The sequence below is a fragment of the Hevea brasiliensis genome, chromosome 13, assembly GCF_030052815.1.
Source record: "Hevea brasiliensis isolate MT/VB/25A 57/8 chromosome 13, ASM3005281v1, whole genome shotgun sequence".
In the NCBI taxonomy this organism is placed as follows: domain Eukaryota; kingdom Viridiplantae; phylum Streptophyta; class Magnoliopsida; order Malpighiales; family Euphorbiaceae; genus Hevea; species Hevea brasiliensis.
Genome location: NC_079505.1, coordinates 70,310,066 through 70,316,501, shown reverse-complemented (window position 1 = coordinate 70,316,501; position 6,436 = coordinate 70,310,066). Strand labels below are relative to the sequence as shown.

The 6,436-nt window shown below is 33.8% G+C and overlaps 1 pseudogene; it reads left to right on the top strand.

Moving 5' to 3' along the window:
* Nucleotides 1–1,139: 1,139 nt before the first annotated feature.
* On the top strand, nt 1,140–2,705 carry LOC110638307 (berberine bridge enzyme-like 17; annotated as a pseudogene).
* The last annotated feature ends 3,731 nt before the right edge of the window (nt 2,706–6,436 follow it).

The following is a 6,436-nucleotide window of genomic DNA, read 5'->3' as shown; positions in this document are numbered from 1 at the left end:
GAATTTTGACTCTTCTTAACCACATTCTTCACACCGAATATTGGGTTTTTTAATTTTAATTTTACTTTTCATGTTTTATTTCTATATTAAACATGAATTGTGAGTAGTTTTCTTTTATTTTGAAGTTAAGGATGTAATATTTGAGTTATTTTTATGGATTTGAACTGGATTAACCCCAATTTAATGAATTTATGAGGCTTAATCCATTTCTTGTGTGCTTATTCACATGCTTAATAAAGGGCTCCATTAAGTTATGTTCTTAATCCTTAGTTGAAGCACCGAAAGGAGAAGACCAAGTGATTGATAATCAAGAAATTGGACTTAATTAGTTTAGATCTAGAAATAGACTAAGGATTAAAAGGGTTTAATAGATCGATTAAAGAACCTAATCGGTCTTGATTGATTTTAACTCCACGAAAGTATGATTAAGTTAATTAAGGCACTCTTTGTCTCACTCGAAAGAGATTTCAAAGGATTTTAGAATTGATTTCCTTTAAACCCATAAATTTCATAAATTGGGCTAGTTAGGAAAATCTCAAATTGAATTGAATATGAACCCTTAATTCCGGAATCGTCTTTTATCAATTGTTGTTTGAAATTTTATTTTTGAGTGCTTAGTTAACTCTTATTTCATCATTTTTCATTATTAATATTCTTAATTTCTTTATTTAGCTAATAATTAAATTAGTCATTGTTCGAATTTAGTTTTACATTTTTATATCTTAAATTTCAATTTTTTAAATTTCTTTTTTGTGTTTAATTAAATTACAATTTTAGTATAATTCATTTTACATCAAAAATTCAATTGAAAACACAATTATCTGTGGGAGCGATATCTTTTTCTATACTAATTGAATGACCCGTACACTTGCGGTAGTTCACATCAAGAATCCTTTCATAAATTCAAACAATTGATGGTTAAGATCCTTTACAATGAAGATTTGCTTACTGATGTAGCTTATTCTGGAATTCTTTTTAGTCGATTGAACTTTGACTGAGGTTTAAAGTCGTAATTTCATAGCTGTGGATACAACTCTAGATTGAGGAAGGCAAAGTTCATCGGTTTAGCTCGTCATTGGATTCTTAATTACCTCTATAAATACATATACTGCAGTAGAAATGGAAATGTCACCTGCACAATGAAGATTTCCGATGTATTTTTAGTTCTTCTCTTCCCAGTTTCAATACTACAATGCCTTATTAATTATCATACTAATGAGTCTGAGCCAATCTTTGAAGTCATTTACACCCCCACCAATTCCTCCTTCAAGCATGTTCTTCAGGAATACATTAGAAACCGCAGATTTCTGACCCCTGCAACACCCAAACCACTTGCTATCATAGCTGCCAAGCATGAATCCCATGTCCAACCAACTGTTGTTTGTTTCAAGTCTCACAGCTTGCAAATCAGAATCAGGAGCGGTGGTCATGATTACGAGAGTCTTTCTTATGTGTCTGATGTCCCATTTGTCATCCTTGACATGTTCAATCTTCGATCCATAGATATAGATATTGCCAATGAGACAGCATGGGTTCAAGCTGCTGCAACTTTCGGGGAACTTTACTACGGTATTGGCAAAGCAAGCAAAGTCCATGCTTTTCTTGCTGGAGTTTGCCCTACCTTAAGTGTTGGGGGTCATTTCTCTGGAGGGGGTTATGGGAACATGATGAGGAAGTATCGTCTTTTCGTGGATAATATCATTGATGCACGATTAGTTGATGTAAATGCTAATACCCTTGACAGAAGTTCCATGGAAGAGGACTTGTTCTGGGCAATTAGAGGAGGTGGTGCAGCAAGCTTTGGTGTCATTCTTTCTTGGAAGATAAATTTGGTTCAAGTGCCTGAAACGGTGACTGTTTTCAGAGTAGAAAGGACCTTGGAACAAGGGGCAACTCATATTGTTTATCGATGGCAGCAAGTTGCTAGTAAACTAGATAAAAATCTTTTCATAAGAGCATACCTGCAAGCTCAAAACAGAACCCACCAGCAGGGTGATCATGAAAAGACAATTAAAGCTTCTTTCTTAATTCGGTCTCTTCTTAGGACAAAGCAGCACATTTCTTTCCTTGATGAATAAGAGTTTCCCAGAGTTGGGTTTAAAGGAAAAAGATTGCAGTGAAGGGAGTTGGATAGAGTCTGTAATTTTGTGGGCAGACTTCCCCATGGGAACATCCACTGATGTTTTGCGCAACAGGAGCTCACAAGAGCTAGTATTTTCCAGAAGCAGATCCGATTATGTGAAAAGAGTAATTCCCAAGGAAGATTTCAAGAAGATATGGAAGATGTTGGTAAAACTTGAGAAAATGTATGTGCAATGAGATCCTTATGGAGGAAGAATGAGTGAGACATCTGATGCTGAAACTCCATTTCCTCATAGAGATGGGTACCTGTTTAAAATTCAGTACCATACATCATGGACTGAAGAAGGGACTGAGGACTCCAGGCATTACATAACCTTGTCAAGAAAACTATACGAGGCAATAGCTCCATATATGAGCCAGAATCCAAGCGAGGCATTTCTCAACTATAGGGATCTTGACATTGGCAGTAATCCTAGCAATCAAACCAAGTTCGAGGAAGCCAAAGTTTATGGTAGCAAGTATTTCAGGAGTAGTTTTTTAAGATTGGTAGATGTGAAGAAAAGGGTGGTCCTGATAATTTCTTCAAGAATGAACAAAGTATTCCCCCATTTGAAAAAGAGTAATCGCATGACAATATATGTAACTTTGAGGGTATTTGATGTATGGACTGCAACATATTTGTGATCTTTAAAGAAGAAGAATATATCATTATATCCTGATATGCAACACAAAATTATATTGTGGGTGAATTAGTATTTGCTTCTTGAAGTTTGATGATATGTGCACTATTTAGTTGGTCAACTAAATAATCTCTTAGCCTTTTTCTGGTTAATTTTTCATTAATTAATGAGAAAAATTCAATAGAAGGACTAAAATATACATGAGATACCAGAAATACTCCCCCAAATATTGTATAAAAAATGTTCATAGAGAAAACTTCTTCCAGCATCACTGAAAATTAACTTTACAACGGATAGGATAACTTAGTGCTTTTGCCATCCTTGTAAATAGCATAATGAATACTTGTGAGCATCAATCCATTCCACACAATCTATGTCCACACAAAGTTTATATAATTGTCAAGATTATGAAATAAATATTTCACTTAACGATAGCTATTAACTAACTCAATGAAAGCAGATGTCAGGTCAGGTCTTACGTACCCACAAGACCCAATTCAATCAATTTCAGATAGCCCCCATGGCTGCAAGAGTTCACCAACAATCCTATCAGGTACAGTCAGGCCTGTTTCAATTACATGCACTTGAAGAACTACTCTCTCTCTCTCTCTTTCTCTCTCATTTTTCATGTTATTTACTCAATAACTACTCTCCCCCTCTCTCTTCCCAGTTAAGCTACAGCAAATTGCTAAAAGATATGATAGAACTCCACCCAATGCAAGTTTTTATAATCGATCTTCAAAGCTCAATGTAAAATGTGTGGTAACAGGGTGAAAATGGAACTTCTTCTCCCCAAGTTTTTATTTTCTCCTAATAGATTGCTAATGCTTTTCGAGTAAGAAATTTTTTGTTGAAGTTGTAATATAGAGCTTAAGTGCCTTTTATACATGATGAGATTTGAAACATCTTGGTCCTCTGCAGTCGATAAATTCATGCAAGATATGGAGAAAGATTGTCAACTGAGTGTCGGGAGTATTCCCGGCTTGCGCACCCCGACGATGTTGTCAGTATCCATTCGAGAGAATGAGAGAGTTAGAGAGGAGAGAAAAAGATTCCTTACCTTGGGGCGAGGTTTTTTATGGATTTGAACATAGAAGAAGATCTCTGCAGTCGATAAATTCATGCAAGATATGGAGAAAGATTGTCAACTGAGTGTCGGGAGTATTCCAGGCGTGCGCACCCCGACGATCTTGTCAGTATCTATTCGAGAGAATGAGAGAGTTAGAGAGGAGAGAAAAAGATTCCTTACCTTGGGGCGAGGTTCTGTATTTATGGGAGTAGGGCACTTGTCTGGAGTTTTATGGATTTGAACATAGAAGAAGATCTCTGCAGTCGATAAATTCATGCAAGATATGGAGAAAGATTGTCAACTGAGTGTCGGGAGTATTCCAGGCGTGCGCACCCCGACGATCTTGTCAGTATCTAATCGAGAGAATGAGAGAGTTAGGAGAGAAGAAGATTCCTTACCTTGGGGTGAGGTTCTGTATTTATAGGAGTAGGGCTCTTGTCTGGAGTTTTATGGATTTGAACATAGAAGAATGATCAGGATCGGCCATGGGAAAATGGCTAGATTTGGCCATGGAATGACTAGGTTCAGTCATGGGAGAACAACTAGATTCTGCCATGGGAGGGGACAAGGGAATCACGAAACTACTGTATAATATCCCCAGGATTTGGCCATGGGAGGATGACATGGTTCACGTCACGACCCGATCATAGCCGGCTCTAAAACTTGAGCAACGGAAGGTTGAAAAACTTGGGCCCCGTTGTATATTGTCAAATTATTGTCCAAGCCCAATAGAAAAGTCCATTATCAAGAAAGTTACTTAGACCTGCAAGTGAGACAACATATATGATGGAGAGCTTAAATCACTCTCAACTCAACACCCAATCAGCATGCAACTAATTGGGTATGTAAGCATGCAGTACCGGAGGCCGACCGAGGAATAAAATTGGAAGGGCCTGGCTCGCCATTATTATTAATTGTAATATATTGACTCTAGAATCAAGCAGCATATAAGTGGGACTCTTGGCCTATCTCAATTTTTTTTTAATTAGTTAACACCAAACTTCTATTAGAATTAATTAGATGTTATAATTGTTAAATTTGAAAAGATTGTTCACCTAATTATAATTTAATTCAGATTTATATAAATAATTAAATTATTTTATACATTAAAATAACTAATCAATTACAATCTCATCATTTATATTTATATTTATTATTTTATAATTATATTTTTTCTCCAATCTTAAAAGTAATCTCTTATAAATTAATTTATATATAAAGTTTTCCTTTTCTATGTAGCTTTCCTTGATTCTCTAACCTATGAATTCGGCACCGATTGAGAGTTTTAAATTCGGCAACACGATCTTAGAAACAAATTTACTAACTGATTTTAAATCCATTGATAAATTTAATATTTTTTTTACAAATTCATTTTTTTTTAATTTTACTAATTACAAATTAATTTAAAATCTGTTAATAATTTATTAAAGAATTATAAAATTCATTGATAAATTAAATATTCAATTTTCTTTCCTCACAAATTAATAACAAATTTTATAATATGTTATCAATGGATTTGAATCCATTGATAAAATTCGTTGCTATATTAGTAAATTCTTATAGTGAATTCTCTAATTCTTTAACATTACTTTAATAAATGACTTTATTTAATGTTGTGTGATAAAAAAATTAATGGATTAATAGATGAGTATTATTTAGTCAAATATTTTTATAAATTTAGCTATTAAATATTTTCCTTAATTTTAATGTTACAACCTTAATCGAAACTTATTTGTGAACGGGAGGAATATATAGTAATATTTTTTTAAAGACTAAAGAAGACGACTCTTATTTTGTTTTTTTTATTACTGTTGCATAACGAAATCAGCTGTCAATCTCTTACTAAAAAACAATGAAGAGTAATTTGTTCTTAGCTAGGAACCATTATCCATTTGAACAGATTATTTTGGCACAACTAACTGCATTTAATAGTTTTGGTTTCTGAGATTACATTAATATTTCCATACCTATTTTTATGGCCTCATTATGTTCTCTTTGTCTCACGTTCACATTTTCAAGCTTCTTTTTCCCTTGAATTTATTTCTCCATTAATTAGTGACAGATTAGCATCAAATGGAAAAGAAAATTGAATAATTAAGCTTTCAATATATTGTTTAGAAGAATAAGCTTTCATTAATGATTAATATTATAATAAATGGGCAGATTTGCAAATTCAAGATTTATTAAATTTAGGATGTCAATGTTAGAACAGTAGGGGGATTTTTTTTTTTTTTCCTTTGTCTTTTTGTTCTCATTAGTACATAAAACAGTTAAAAAAAAAAAAAAACATCATGGCACTAGCTTTGATCCAGCTGATATTTTGACCTTCCTTTATGTGCTTTTGCAGCTAGCTTTAACTGAAAAAGTGAAGTTCAACCTGTAATAAATGGGAAAAAAAGATCGACATATGGAGATGCCTTGAGAAAAAAAACACAGTGAAAAGTGGTCAATGATCAAAACATGTTGTCCGACATTTAATTGCAACTCAATTTTGATTGATCTTTTCTTTAGTAACTAAAAGTTTAGATGGGTGGCTCTGAGTATAGGGTTAGGGCTTATACAATAGAGTTCATAAATTGCCAATAGAGTATAGAGTTTATGCTTG